The sequence below is a fragment of the Salmo salar genome, chromosome ssa07, assembly GCF_905237065.1.
Source record: "Salmo salar chromosome ssa07, Ssal_v3.1, whole genome shotgun sequence".
Classification (NCBI taxonomy): Eukaryota; Metazoa; Chordata; class Actinopteri; order Salmoniformes; family Salmonidae; genus Salmo; species Salmo salar.
Window position 1 is genome coordinate 55971476 of NC_059448.1, and position 16837 is coordinate 55988312.

Sequence of the window (16837 nt, forward strand, 5' to 3'; positions counted from 1 at the left end):
GCTCCGGTCCATAGGGTAGTTGTTACTGTAGACTGCTCTGCTCCGGTCCATAGGGTTGTTGTTACTGTAGACTGCTCTGCTCCAGTCCATAGGGTTGTTGTTACTGTAGACTGCTCTGCTCCGGTCCATAAGGTTGTTGTTACTGTAGACTGCTCTGCTCCAGTCCATAGGGTTGTTGTTACTGTAGACTGCTCTGCTGCAGTCCATAGGGTTGTTGTTACTGTAGACTGCTCTGCTCTGGTCCATAGGGTTGTTGTTACTGTAGACTGCTCTGCTCCGGTCCATAGGGTTGTTGTTACTGTAGACTGCTCTGCTCCGGTCCATAGGGTTGTTGTTACTGTAGACTGCTCTGCTCCGGTCCATAGGGTTGTTGTTACTGTAGACTGCTCTGCTCCGGTCCATAGGGTTGTTGTTACTGTAGACTGCTCTGCTCCGGTCCGTAGGGTTGTTGTTACTGTAGACTGCTCTGCTCCGGTCCATAGGGTTGTTGTTACTGTAGACTGCTCTGCTCCTGTCCATAGGGTTGTTGTTCCTGTAGACTGCTCTGCTCCGGTCCATAGGGTTGTTGTTACTGTAGACTGCTCTGCTCCGGTCCATAGGGTTGTTGTTGTTGTGTTATGGATAAGAGAAGAACCCACAGAGCACTGGTGCGTCATACAGCCGACATTCTAATGACCCTTCACACACAGCAAATGACAATAATAGCACCTCATCTTGTTCAGTAGCTATGGTGCAGGTTTGTAGTCTACCGTGTTGCGGGGAGGTTCATTAAAAAACAGTGACCCCTCTTTTGATATTTTGTGTGTATGCCAGTAAGAACAGGGGGACTCAGTATTCAACATACTGCAGAAGGTTGTTCTGATGGAATCTGAAGCAGGAAGGTGAAGGAAAAGGACATGGGTATATATAGTAAACTAATATAGAGTTTATTAAGCTAATAACCAGAATGCATTTGCTGTGGCCAGAACCACATTGACATAGATGGTACTTGCCACACTCTCCAGAATGACTTGCATAATTCATATTAATCATGCCAGTATATCAACGGGCTATGGACGTGATCTCTCATGATGAAGTGAGACTCTTCGCAGGGATCGGAAGCAGAGTGTAATGGCTGTGTAATATCTGCAAATGTGGACAAGTTAGGTCTCTGGTGGGGTCCTCACTCATGGACAATACTAGCTCATTTAAGCTAAGTTTAGGCTTCAGTGATTTCCACACTGAGTACAGGCCTAGGGTTCAGAGAGTGGGACAGTTACTGGCATATGACATTTGATGGATGTGCTGAGAATGTTGACCACTAGGTGGCTCTCAGCCCTAATGCCTCTGCATATGCAGTGGTGTAAAGTACTTCAGTATATTTTAGCAATTACATTTACTTTTAATACTTAAGTATATTTAAAACCAAATACTTTTAGACTTTTACTCAAGTAGTATTTTACTGGGTTACTCACTTTAATAGAAAACGACTCAAGTAAAAGTATCTTTACTTTTACTCAAGTATGACAATTGGGTATGTTTTCCACCACTGGGCATATCACATTTGATAGAGTTGCTGTACTGCAGCTGTATGTGCTGAGAGTGTTGACCACTAGGTGGCTCTCAGCCTTTATGCCTCTGCTGTCTGCTCCCTCAGTGTCTGTCTCAAACTGCACTGTACAACACAGCGATGCAATTATGTGCATGGTCAGTGGTGCAGTACTTTGATGCCATGGCACCAGGGACAATGGGTTTTTACCTCAGTCCTACAACAGTTGTCAGTCTCAATCATTTGCACTCTGAATGTATGTTGGCTATATTACATTTAGCGCTTCTACAGTCATGTATCTATAACATATCTACTTCACATCAATGCTCCCCCACACAAATTCATATACTGTATATCTCAGAATTATATTTTTTTTTCACAAGGTTATAGCAAGAGAAAACCTATTCCGTTCTGTCACATCAATTTCCTTGAGATAGTTCAAACACAGAATAAAAAAAGTATTTTCCTCTCAACTCTTCAGACTGATACCGCCAGGGGAATTCTTTTAAAGGTCACCCCAAAACCCATAGATATAGTTTTTGCTCTGTTTTGGTAAGGCTTTTTCAGAGACGAATGTGTGCTGCCTCATCACCTCCCCTCCATGCTGTGAGGACCCCTCCCCTCCCCGAAGACCCCTCCCCGAAGACCCCTCCCCTCCCTGTGATATCTAAGCAGCATCCTCCATCTCAGTTAACATCCTGTGTGAACGTGAGGCCAGCACAGGCAGGAAATAGTGTCGGCCTAAATTATCCAATGCTACACAATGGCTCTGTCTCAATTCATCTTTCCGTTATTCCTCGCCTCCTTCTCAACCATATTGGAGGAGAAGGTTCAAGGTCCCTCCTCTAAGCCCTTCTTCTCCAATGCGCTTTGAGGACGCGGTGAGGAAATGGATGCGAGGAACCAAGGAAAGATTAATTGAGAAAGAGCCGATGAGTAGCGTGGATGGGCCTCGTCTCGTGTGCTGCTATCCCCTTCATGTTGTGTATGAAACCGTGTAATACATGGTGTCCCTGTATCGTTTATCCCACAAAACCAGACCTAAAGAGGGACAGGAGGCTTGTTTAGGGAGGAAGGATGTAACGGTGTTGGCAAGAGTAGCAAAGCCTGTTATCGAGTCCCTCCCGTCTGCCGTGATCATGTGGCTGTGCCCAGCATGAGGTGAGACGAGGTGAGATGAGAGAGGAGATGAAACAGCACATTGAGCCTGCGTCCCAAATGGCACACTATATTTTGTAGTGGACTACTTTTGACCAGGATCTATAGGGCTATAGTCAAAAGTAGTGCACTATATAGGAAGTAGGGTGCCATCTGGGACACAGTCTGAATCACAGGGGAGAACAAGAGGAGTGGTTCTGCGCCTGCTCCCAACCCAACAGGAGTAACCGTTTTCTGGGGTGATCAGGAGCAAACTGCAAAAATCCCTTTCTCTCAGGATCGACTGAGCTTTCCCCCAGCAACCCCATTATGCTAAAGGAACCCATCAGCACGCACCCACCAGTACGCACCCACCAGCATGCACGCACGCACACACACACGCACTCACGCACGCGCACAGACACCCACCCACACACACACACACACACCCACACCCATATCCTGGACTCTCCTTGTCAGATATAACTATACAAAATATACTCACGTCACCAAAAAATGTATTAAAACACACTGTTTTTAAATGAAGGTCCACAGTAGCCTCAACAGCATTCTGTAGGGTAGTACAATGGTGTAGCCGGAGGACAGCTAGTTTCCGTCCTCCTCTGGGTACATTGACTTCAATACAAAACCTAGGAGGCTCATTGTTCTCCCCCTTCCATAGTAATTAACACAGTAGTTATGACGACTTCCAGAGGACTTCCTCCAACCTATCAGAGCTCTTGCAGCATGAAATGAGATGTTATCAACCCAGTCAAAGGACCAGAGAATTAATCTAGTACTGAAAGCACAAGCTACAGCTAACTAGCACTGCTGTGCATAAAATGTAGTGGGTAGTTGACTCAAAGAGAAAGAGACAATAGTTTAACAGTTTTGAAGAAATTAATTTCTTAAAAAATGAAGGAGAAGCGAGAGAGAGAGAGAGAGAGAGAGAGAGATAGTTATATTTTGTTGTATTTTTTTCACTTTCACTTACTTAGCTACTGAATGCAACTAGCTAGTTTATGCTACTTAAATACCCGGCTCAAACAGAGGGGGATGCTATGTTAGCTAGCTGAACAGGCAGGGGCTCGGGTGGTTGATGTCCTTGATGATCTTTTTGGCCTTCCTATGGCATCGGGTGCTGTAGGTGTCCAGGAGGGTGGGAAGTCTGCCCCTGGTAATGCGTTGTGCAGACCGCACCACCCTCTGGAGAGCTTTGCGGTTGTGGGCGGTGTAGTTGCCATACCAGGCAGTGATACAGCCCGACAGGATGCTCTCAATTGTGCATCTGTAAAAGTTTGTGAAGGATTTAGGTGTTAAGCTAACATTTATTTTCCTCCTGAGGTTGAAGAGGCGCTGTTGCGCCTTCTTCACCACACTGTCTGTGTGCGTGGACCATTTCAGTTTGTCCGTGATACGTACACCGAGGGACTTATAAATGTTCCACTATCTCCACTGTTGTCCCGTTGATATGGATAGGGGGGTGCTCCCTTTGCTGTTTCCTGACGTCCCCAATCATCTCCTTTGTTTTGTTGACATTGAGTGAGAGGTTATTTTCCTGACAGCACACTCCGAGGGCCCTCACCTCCTCCCTGTAGGCTGTCTCGTCGTTGTTGGTAATCAAGCCTGCCACTGTTGTGTTATCTGCAAACTTGATGATTGAGTTGGAGGCGTGCATTGCCACGCAGTCGAGAGTGAACAGGGAGTACAGGAGGGGGCTGAGAACGTACCCTTGTGGGTAGTGTTGAGGATCAGCAGAGTGGAGATGTTGTTTCCTACCTGCACCACCAGTTGCACAGGGTGGGGTCAAGACCCAGGGACTCAAGCTTAATGATGAGTTTGGAGGGTACTATGGTGTGGAATGCTGAGCTGTAGTCAATGAACAGCATTCTTACATAGGTAATCCTCTTGTCCAGATGGGATAGGGCAGTGTGCAGTGTGATGGCGATTGCATCATCTGTGGACCTATTGGGGCGGTAAGGAAATTGAAGTGGGTCTAGGGTGACAGGGAGGGGAGAGGTGATTTGATCCTTGACTATTCTATCAAAGCACTGCATGATGACAGAAGTCATTTAGTTCAGTTACCTTAGCTTTCTTGGGAACAGGAACAATGGTGGCCATCTTGAAGCATGTGGGGACAGCAGACTGAGATAGGGATTGATTGAATATGTCTGTAAACACACCAGCCAGCTGGTCTGCGAATGCTATGAGGACTTGACTAGGGATGCCGTCTGGGCCGGCAGCCTTGCGAGGGTTAACACGTTTAAATGTTTTACTCACGCGGCCACGGAGAAGGAGAGCCCACAGTCTTTGGTAGCGGGCCGCGTTGTTGGCACTGTATTATCCTCAAAGCGCGCAAAGAAGTTGTTTAATTTGTCTGAAAGCAAGACGTCTATGTCCGCGACGGGGCTGGTTCTCTTTTTGTAATCCGTGATTATCTGTAGACCCTGCCACATATGTCTCGTGTTTGAGCCGTTGAATTACGACTCCACTTTTTCTCTATACTGACACTCTGCTTGTTTGATTGCCTTACGGAGGGAATAACTACACTGTTTGTATTCGGCCATATTCCCAGTTGCCTTGCCATGATTAAACGTGCTTTCAGTTTTGTGCAAATGCTGCTATCAATCCACGGTTTCTGGTTAGGGAAGGTTTTAATAGTCACAGTGGGTACAACATCTCCTTTACACTTCCTTATAAACTCGCTCACCGAGTCAGTGCATACGTCAATGTTGTTCTCTGAGGCTACCCGGAACATATCTCTGTCCACGTGATCAAAGCAATCTACCTCTCCCAAAGAGTGCAGTGTATAAAGTCAAAACATCTGCTGTCTCAGCCACTGCCTGTCACCAAGGGTGTACCCCAAGGCTCGATCCTAGGCCCCACGCTCTTCTCAATTTTTATCAACAACATAGCTCAGGCAGTAGGAAGCTCTCTCATCCATTTATATGCAGATGATACAGTCTTATACTCAGCTGGCCCCTCCCCGGATTTTGTGTTAAAAGCTCTACAACAAAGCTTTCTTAGTGTCCAACAAGCTTTCTCTGCCCGTAACCTCCAAAACAAAGGTCATGTGGTTTAGTAAGAAGAATGCCCCTCTCCCCACAGGTGTGATTACTACCTATGAGGGTTTAGAGCTTGAGGTAGTCACCTAATACAAGTACTTGGGAGTATGGCTAGACGGTAGGCTGTACTTCTCTCAGCACATATCAAAGCTGCAGGCTTAAGTTAAATCTAGACTTGGTTTCCTCTATCGTAATCACTCCTCTTTTTCTCCAGCTGCCAAATTAACCCTGATTCAGATGACTATCCTACCCATGCTAGATTATGGAGGCGTAATTTATAGATTGGCAGGTAAGGGTGCTCTCGAGTGGTTAGATGTTCTTTACCATTCGGCCATCACTGCACTCTATACTACTCTGTAAACTGGTCATCTCTGTATACCTGTCGCAAGACCCACTGGTTGATGCTTATTTATAAAACTCTCTTAGGTTTCACTCCCCCTTATCTGAGAAATATCCTGCTGCCCTCATCCTCCACATACAACACCCGTTCTGCCAGTCACATTCTGTTAAAGGTCCCCAAAGCACACACATCCCTTGGTCACTCGTCATTTCAGTTTGCTGCAGCTAGCGACTGGAACGAGCTGCAACAAACACTCCAACTGGGCAGTTTTATCTCAATCTCTTTATTCAAAGACTCAATCATGGACACTCTTACTGACAGATTGTGGCTGCTTTGCATGATGTATTGTTGTCTCTACCTTCTTGCCCTTTGTGCTGTTGTCTGTGCCCAATAATGTTTGTACCCTGTGCTGCTGTCATGTTGTGTTGCTACCATGCTGTGTTGTCATGTGTTGCTGCCTTGCTATGTTGTTGTCTTAGGTCTCTCTTTATGTAGTGTTGTGTTGTCTCTCTTGTTGTGATGTGTGTTTTGTCCTATATTTTTAATTTATTTGTATTTTTAATCACCCGTCCCCGCAGGAGGCCTTTTGCCTTTTGGTAGGCCGTCATTGTAAATAAGAATTTGTTCTTAAAGCTTGTGGAAGTGAGATCCAAGTGGGAAAATAAATACACTAGTACACCACAGAGTACATGTAATATCTGCATAAGTACAATGCAATTACTAGGTGTTACACAGGATTTGGCTAGTTATAATGAAATTGATCTTGAAGGGTACTTGTAATTATAGTGTACCGATAGTGGTGGAAAAAGTACCAATACGTGAGTAAAAGTAAACATACCTTAATAGAAAATTGCTGAAGTAAAAGTGAAAGTCACCCCGAAAAAATGGTCCTTGAGTAATAGTCTAAATATACTTAACTATCAAAATTAAAAGTATAACTAATTTTGCATTCCTTATATTAAGTAAAGCAGATGGCACAAAACAACATCTACACACACAGTACGCCATAACTACAAAGCGATCCTTTTTTTCCTCACATTTATTGAATATAAAAAATAGAAACACCTTATTTAGACAAGTATTTAGACTCTTTACTATGAGATTCGAAATTGAGCTCAGGTGCATCTTGTTTCCATTGATCATCCACCTGTGGAAAATTCAATTGATTGGACATGCTTTGGAAAGGCACACACCTGTCTATATAAGGTCCCACAGTCGACAATGCATGATGACACCTTTATCATTGGAGGGTCCTTACATTAAGACAGTCATGAAGACACCATTATAATTTGGAGGGTGCTTACATTAGTCTTGTCACACACAAGTGTGTAATGGAAGTTTTCTGTAGATCCCAACTCCCCCTGAGACACTCGTAGGGAGTGGGGTCACGGCACAGCGCCCTTGGAGCAATTATGGTTAAGTGCCTTGCTCAAGGGCACAGCGACAGACTATTATTATTATTCATTTTTTTACACTCGTCTGCTCCGGTATTCAAACCAGCAACTTTTCGGTTATTGGCCCAACACTCTAAACTCGAAGATACTTTCTGCGTATAGGTGGAAGTAGGAAACTAAATGGGGAAAACTCTCTTCACCACTTTTGTTTTTCATCACTATTAAGTTGACAGAGATATGAATCTACAAACACTAGGTTGGCAAAAAGACAAGAGACTGCGGTCAACTTTGCATGGATAAACAGTGTTTGTTTGTACTGTATGAATCTTTTGTCACAGTAACCAACCCCTGAGACACCAAACACACAACAGGCTGTTTATCATGACCCACAATCTTGAGACCACATCCTGAAACACACCACGTTCTTGGTCCGTTTCAGTGTGCATACAGGGCTAATTGCAGTCTAGCCATGATCCACAACACCTTTACATACACTACATGACCTAGGGGGGCCTACCCACGAACCACAAAAAACAGGCCCAGACCATTATTCCTCCACCACCAAACTTTACAGTTGGCACTATGCATTTGGGCAGGTAGCGTTCTCCTGGCATCCGCCAAAACCAGATGAATCCATCGGACTGCCAGATGGTGAAGCGGGATTCATCAATCCAGAGAACGCGTTTCCACTGCTCCAGAGTCCAATGGCGGCAAGCTTTACACCACTCCACCCGACACTTGGCAATGCGCATGGTAATCTTAGGCATCTGAATGGCTGCTCGGTGATGGAAACTAATTTCATGAATCTCCCAACGAACATTTATTGTGCTGATGTTGTTTACAGAGGCAGTTTGGAACTCGGTAGTGAGTGTTGCAAACGAGGACAGACGATTTTTACGCGCTGCGCGCTTCAGCACTCGGCGGTCCAGTTCTGTGAGCTTGTTTGGCCTACCACTTCGCAGCTGAGTCGTTGTTGCTCCTAGATGTTTCCACTTCACAATAACAGCACTTACAGTTGACCGGGGCAGCTCTAGCAGGACAGAAATTTGACGAACTGACTTGTTGGAAAGGTGGCATCCTATGACGGTGCCACGTTGAAAGTCACTGAGCTCTCCAGTAAGGCCATTCTACTCCCAATGTTTGTCTATGAAGATTTCATGGCTGTTTGCTCGATTTTATACACCTGTCAGCAACAGGTGTGGCTGAATCCACAAATTTGAAGAGATGTCCGCATGGATCATTTGTTAAAGAGAAATGAAATTCCTGACATTTATTCCTAGTAAAAATTCCCTGTCTTAGGTCAGTTAGGATCACCACTTTATTTTAAGAATGTGAAATGTCAGAATAATAGTAGAGAGAATGATTTATTTCAGCTTTCATTTCTTTCATCACATTCCCAGTGGGTCAAAAGTTAACATACACTCAATTAGTATTTGGCCCATTCCTCCTGACAGAGCTGGTGTAACTGAGTCAGGTTTGTAGGCCTCCTTGCTCACACACGCTTTTTCAGTTCTGCCAACAAATCTTCTATTGGGATAGAGGTCAGGGCATTGAGATGGCCACTCCAATACCTTGACTTCGTTGTCTTTAAGTAATTTTGCCACAACTTTGGAAGTATGCTTGGGGTCATTGTCCATTTGGAAGACCCATTTGCCACCGAGCTTTAACTGCCTGACTGATGTTTTGAGATGTTGCTTCAATATATCCACATAATTTTCCTCCCTCATGATGCCATCTATTTTGTGAAGTGCACCAGTCCCTCCTGCAGAAAAGCACCCCCACAACATGATGCTGCCACCCCCGTGCTTCACGGTTGGGATTGTGTTCTTCGGCTTGCAAGCCTCCCCCTTTTTCCTCCAAACATAATGATGGTCATTATGGCCAAACAGTTCTATTTTTGTTTCATCAGACCAGAAGACATTTCTCCAAAAAGTACAATCTTTGTCCCCATGTGCAGTTGGAAACCGTAGTCTGGCATTTTTATGGCGGTTTTGGAGCAGTGGCTTCTTCCTTGTTGAGCGGCCTTTCAGGTTATGTCGATATAGGACTTGTTTGACTGTGGATATAGATACTTTTGTACCTGTTTCCTCCAGCATCTTCACAAGGTCCTTTGCTATTGTTCTGGGATTGATTTGCACTTTTCGCACCGAAGTATGTTCATCTCTAGGAGACAGAACGGGTCTCCTTACTGAGTGGTAAGACGCTGCGTGGTCCCATGGTGTTTATACTTGCGTACTATTGTTTGTACAGATGAACGTGGTACCTTCAGGGGTTTGGAAATGTCTCCCAAGGATGAACAAGACTTGTGGAAGTATACAACTTTTTTTCTGAGGTCTTGGCTGATTTCTTTTCACTTTCCCATGACGTCAAGCAAAGAGGCACTGCGTTTGAAGGTAGGCCTTGAAATACATCCACAGGTACACCTCCAGTTGACTCAGATTAGGTCAATTAGCCTATCAGAAGCTTCTAAAGCCATGACATCATTTTCTGGAATTTGTCCAAACTGTTTAAAGGCACTGTCAACTTAGCGTATGTAAACTTCTGCGAGCAGGCCTTTCTAATCGACCTGGCCCAGGTATCCTGGAAGGATATTGACCTCATCCCGTCAGTCGAGGATGCCTGGTCGTTCTTTAAAAGTAATTTCCTCACCATCTTAAATAAGCATGCCCCTTTCAAAAAATGTAGAACTAAGAACAGATATAGCCCTTGGTTCACTCCAGACCTGACTGCCCACGACCAGTACAAAAACATCCTGTGGCGGACTGCAATAGCATCGAATAGTCCCCGTGATATGCAACTATTCAGGGAAGTCAGAAACCAATACACGCAGTCAGTCAGGAAAGCAAAGAAATTTGCATCCTGTAGCTCTAACTCCCAAAAGTTTTGGGACACTGTAAAGTCCATGGAGAACAACAGCACCTCCTCCCAGCTGCCCACTACACTGAGGCTAGGTAACACGGTCACCACCAATAAATCCATGATAATCGAAAATTTCAATAAGCATTTCTCTACAGCTGTGGGCCCCCCCCCCGCAGCTACCTGCCCGAGCCTCCCCTACTTCTCCTTCACCCAAATCCAGATAGCAGATGTTCTGAAAGAGCTGCAAAACCTGGACCCAAACAAATCAGCTGGGCAAGACAATCTAGACCCTCTCTTTCTAAAACTATCCGCCGCCATTGTTGCAACCCCTATTACCAGTCTGTTCAACCTCTCTTTCGTATCGTCCGAGATCCGTAAAGATTGGAAAGCTTCCGCGGTCATCCCCCTCTTCAAAGGGGCTGACACTCTAGACCCAAACTGTTATAGACCTATATCCATCCTGCCCTGCCTTTCTAAAGTCTTCGAAAGCCAAGTTAATAAACAGATCACTGACCATTTCGAATCCCACCGCACCTTCTCCGCTGTGCAATCCGGTTTCCGAGCTGGTCACGGCTGCACATCAGCCACGCTCAAGGTACTAAACAATATCATAACCGCCATCGATAAAAGACAGTACTGTGCAGCCGTCTTCATCGACCTGGCCAAGGCTTTCGACTCTGTCAATCACCGTATTCTTATCGGCAGACTCAATAGCCTTGGTTTCTCAAATGACTGCCTCGCCTGGTTCACCAACTACTTTGCAGACAGAGTTCAGTGTGTCAAATCAGAGGGCCTGTTGCCCGGACCCCTGGCAGTCTCTATGGGGGTACCACAGGGTTCAATTCTCAGGCCAACTCTTTTCTCTGTATATATCGATGATGTCGCTATTTCTGCGGGTGATTCCCTGGTCCACCTCTACGCAGACGACACCATCCTGTATACATCTGGCCCTTCTTTGGACACTGTGTTAACCTGTTAGGGCTAGGGGGCAGTATTGACATGGCTGGATAAAAAACGTACCCGATTTAATCTGGTTACTACTCCTGCCCAGTAACTAGAATATGCATATAATTATTGGCTTTGGATAGAAAACACTCCAAAGTTTCTAAAACTGTTTGAATGGTGTCTGTGTGTATAACAGAACTCAAATGGCAGGTCAAAACCTGAGAAGATTCTGTACAGGAAGTACCCTGTCTGACCATTTCTTGGCCTTCTTTGTCATCTCTATCCAAAACAAAGGATCTCTGCTGTTACGTGACACTTCCTACGGCTCCAATGGGCTCTCAGAAGGCGGCAAAAAGCTGAATCGTGGCTTTGCAGGCTCTGGCTGAAAAAAAGTTGCGCGTTTGGGTAGTGGCTGGTTACAGTACTGTGAGACTCAGGCGCGTGCCCGCGTCGACCGAATGCTTTGTTTTCTTTCCTCTGTTTACCTAAACACATTACATTACATTACATTTACGTCATTTAGCAGACGCTCTTATCCAGAGCGACTTACAGTAGTGAATGCATACATTTCATGCATTATTTTTTATTTTTTGATTTTTTTGTAATGGCCCCCCATGGGAATCGAACCCACAACCCTGGCGTTGCACACACCATGCTGGCGTTGCACACACCATGCTCTACCAACTGAGCCACAGGGAACGCAGATTCCCGGTCGGAATATTATTGCTTTTTTACTAGAAAAATTGCATAAAATGGATTTTAAACAGCGGTTGACATGCTTCGAAGTACGGTAATGGAATATTTAGAATTTTTTTGTCAACGAATTGCGCCATGCTCGTGACCCTTATTTACACTTCGGATAGTGTCTTGGAACGCACGAACAAAACGCCGCTATTTGGATATAACGATGGATTATTTTGGACCAAACCAACATTTGTTATTGAAGTAGCAGTCCTGGGAGTGCATTCTGACGAAGACAACAAAGGTAATCAAACTTTTGTAATAGTAAATCGGAGTTTGATCAGGGCTAAACTTGGTCGGTGTCTAAATGGCTAGCCGTGATGGCTGGGCTATCTACTGAGAATATTGCAAAATGTGCTTTCACCGAAAAGCTATTTTAAAATCGGACACCTCGATTGCACAAAGGAGTTCTGTATCTATAATTCTTAAAATAATTGTTATGTTTTTTGTGAACGTTTATCGTGAGTAATTTAGTAAATTCACCGGAGGTTTGCGGGGGGTATGCTAGTTCTGAACGTCACATGCTAATGTAAAAAGCTGGTTTTTGATATAAATATGAACTTGATTGAACAAAACATGCATGTATTGTATAACATAATGTCCTAGGTGTGTCATCTGATGAAGATCATCAAAGGTTAGTGCTGCATTTAGCTGTCTTCTAGGTTTTTGTGACATTATATGCTAGCTTGAATAATGGGTGTCTGATTATTTCTGGCTGGGTACTCTGCTGACATAATCTAATGTTTTGCTTTCGTTGTAAAGCCTTTTTGAAATCGGACAGTGTGGTTAGATTAACGAGAGTCTTGTCTTTAAAATGCTGTAAAATAGTCATATGTTTGAGAAATTGAAGTAATAGCATTTCTAAGGTATTTGAAAATCGCGCCACTGGATTACACTGGCTGTTGCGTAGGTGGGACGAATTCGTCCCGCCTAGCCCAGAGAGGTTAACTAACCTCCAGACGAGCTTCAATGCCATACAACACTCCGTCCGTGGCCTCCAACTGCTCTTAAACGCTAGTAAAACAAAATGCATGCTTTTCAACTGTTCGCTGCCGGCACCCGCCCGACTAGCATCACTACCCTGGACGGTTCTGACCTAGAATATGTGGACAACTACAAATACCTAGGTGTCTGGTTAGACTGTAAACTCACCTTCCACACTCATATTAAACATCTCCAATCCAAAATGAAATCTAGAATCGGCTTTCTATTTCTTAACAAAGCATCCTTCACTCATGCCGCCAAACTTACCCTAGTTAAACTGACCATCCTACCGATTCTCGACTTCGGTGATGTCATCTACAAAATAGCTTCCAATAGTCTACTCAGCAAACTGGATGCAGTCTATCACAGTGCCATCCGTTTTGCTACCAAAGCCCCTTATACCACCCACCACTGCGACCTGTATGCTCTAGTCAGCTGGCCCTCGCTACATATTCGTTGCCAGACCCACTGGCTCCAGGTCATCTATAAATACGTGCTAGGTAAAGCTCCGCCTTATCTCAGCTCGCTGGTCACGACAACAACACCCAACCGTAGCACGCGCTCCAGCAGGTATATCTCACTGGTCATCCCCAAAGCCAATACCTACTTTGGCCGCCTTTCCTTCCAGTTCTCTGCTGCCACTGACTGGAACGAATTGCAAAAATCACTAAAGCTGGAGACATATCTCCCTCACCAACTTTAAACATCAGCTATCTGAGCAGCTAACCGATCGCTGCAGCTGTACAGTATATAGTCCATCTGAAAATAGCCCACCCAATCTACCTACCTCATCCCCATATTGTTTTTATTTACTTTTCAATTGTTGGATAAATTACTTGTGTCATGTACAAAGTAGATGTCCTAACCGACTTGCGAAAACTATAGTTTGTTAACCTCTCTAGGGTAGGGGGCAGTATTTTCACATCCGGATAAAAAACGTACCCGATTTAATCTGGTTATTACTACTGCCCAGAAACTAGAATATGCATATCATTGTTTGATTTGGATAGAAAACACCCTAAAGTTTCTAAAACTGTTTGAATGGTGTCTGTGAGTATAACAGAACTCATATGGCAGGCCAAAACCTGAGAAGATTCTGTACAGGAAGTGCCCTCTCTGACCATTTCTTGGCCTTCTACACTCTCTTTATCGAAAACAGAGGATCTCTGCTGTAACGTGACACTTTCTAAGGCTCCCATAGGCTCTCAGAAGGCGCCAGAACGGGGAATGATGACTTTGCAGCCCATGGCTGAAAAACAGTAGCGCATTTGGATAGTGGTCGATCTGAGAACAATGAGACGGGTGCGCGCGTGCACGTGAAGAGGCCATTTTACATTTTCAGTCTTTGAAGGAAAAAGACGTCTCCCGGTCGGAATATTATCGCTATTTTACGAGAAAAATCGCATAAAAATTGATTTTAAACAGCGTTTGACATGCTTCGAAGTACGGTAATGGAATATTTTGAATTCTTTTGTCACCGTTCGGATAGTGTTTTGAACGCAAGAACAAAACAGAGGATATTTGAACATAACTATGGATTATTTGGAACCAAAACAACATTTGTGCATGAAGTAGAAGTCCTGGGAGTGCATTCTGACTTAGAACAGCAAAGGTAATCCCATTTTTCTGATAGTAAATCTGAGTTTGGTGAGTGCCAAACTTGGTGGGTGTCAAATTAGCTAGCCCGTGATGGCGAGCTATCTACTCAGAATATTGCAAAATGTGCTTTTGCCGAAAAGCTATTTTAAAATCTGACACCGCGATTTTGTATCTATTATTCTGTATCTATAATTCTTAAAATAATTATGTTTTTTGTGAACGTTTATCGTGAATAATTTAGTAAATTCACCGGAAGTTTTCGGTATGTTTGCTAGTTCTGAACGTCACATGCTAATGTAAAAAGCTGGTTTTTGATATAAATATGAACTTGATTGAACAAAACATGCATGTATTGTATAACATAATGTCCTAGGAGTGTCATCTGATGAAGATCATCAAAGGTTAGTGCTGCATTTAGCTGTGGTTTTGCTTTTTGTGACATTATATGCTAGCTTGAAAAATGGGTGTGTGATTATTTCTGGCTGGGTACTCTCCTGACATAATCTAATGTTTTGCTTTCGCTGTGAAGCCTTTTTGAAATCGGACAATGTGGTAAGATTAACGAGAGTCTTGTCTTTAAAATGGTGTAAAATAGTAATATGTTTGAGAAATTGAAGTAATAGCATTTCTAAGGTATTTGAATATCGCGCCACTCGATTCCACTGGCTGTTGACTAGGTGGGACGATTTCACATACCCTAGAGAGGTTTTAACAAGAAATTTGTGGAGTGGTTGAAAAAATAGTTTTAATGACTCCAACGTAAGTGTATGTAAATTTACCACTTCAACTGTAGGTGTGCAAAGCTGTTATGAGACTTAACCAAGAAGACTCACCACTGTAATCGCTGCCAAAGGTGTTTCTACGTAAGTGAATACTTATCTAATTGAGGTAAATTTGTGATATATTTTCCATTCATAAAAAAAGTACGTCATTTTTCATCCACTTTGACACTACAGAGTATTTTGTGTAGATTGTTGACAAAAATTACAATTAATCAATTTTAATCCCGCTTGGTAAGACAAAACGTGAAGAAATCCAAGGTGGATGTAGACTTTCTACTGGCAATGCATTTCAAAATACAGTGGGGCAAAAAAGTATTTACTCAGCCACCAATTGTGCAAGTTCTCTCACTTAAAAAGATGAGAGAGGCCTGTAATTTTCATCATAGGTACACTTCAACTATGACAGACAAAATGAGAAAAAAAAAATCCAGAAAATCACATTGTAGGATTTTTTATGAATTTATTTGCAAATTATGGTGGAAAATAAGTATTTGGTCAATAACAAAAGTTTATCTCAATACTTTGTTATATACCCTTTGTTGGCAATGACACAGGTCAAACGTCTTCACAAGGTTTTCACACACTGTTGCTGGTATTTTGGCCCATTCCTCCATGCAGATCTCCTCTAGAGCAGTGATGTTTTGGGGCTGTCGCTGGGCAACACGGACTTTCAACTCCCTCCAAAGGTTTTCTATGGGGTTGAGATCTGGAGACTGGCTAGGCCACTCCAGGACCTTGAAATACTTCTTACGAAGCCACTCCTTCGTTGCCCGGGCGGTGTGTTTGGGATCATTGTCATGCTGAAAGACCCAGCCACGTTTCATCTTCAATGCCCTTGCTGATGGAAGGAGGTTTTCACTCAAAATCTCACGATACATGGCTCCATTCATTCTTTCCTTTACACGGATCAGTCGTCCTGGTCCCTTTGCAGAAAAACAGCCCCAAAGCATGATGTTTCCACCCCCATGCTTCACAGTAGGTATGGTGTTCTTTGGATGCAACTCAGCATTCTTTGTCCTCCAAACACGACGAGTTGAGTTTTTACCAAAGAGTTATATTTTGCTTTCATCTGACCATATGACATTCTCCCAATCCTCTTCTGGATCATCCAAATGCTCTCTAGCATACTTCAGACGGGCCTGGACATGTACTGGCTTAAGCAGGGGGACACGTCTGGCACTGCAGGATTTGAGTCCCTGGCGGCGTAGTGTGTTACTGATGGTAGGCTTTGTTACTTTGGTCCCAGCTCTCTGCAGGTCATTCACTAGGTCCCCCCGTGTGCTTCTGGGATTTTTGCTCACCGTTCTTGTGATCATTTTGACCCCACGGGGTGAGATCTTGCGTGGAGCCCCAGATCGAGGGAGATTATCAGTGGTCTTGTATGTCTTCCATTTCCTAATTATTGCTCCCACAGTTGATTTCTTCAAACCAAGCTGCTTACCTATTGCAGATTCAGTCTTCCC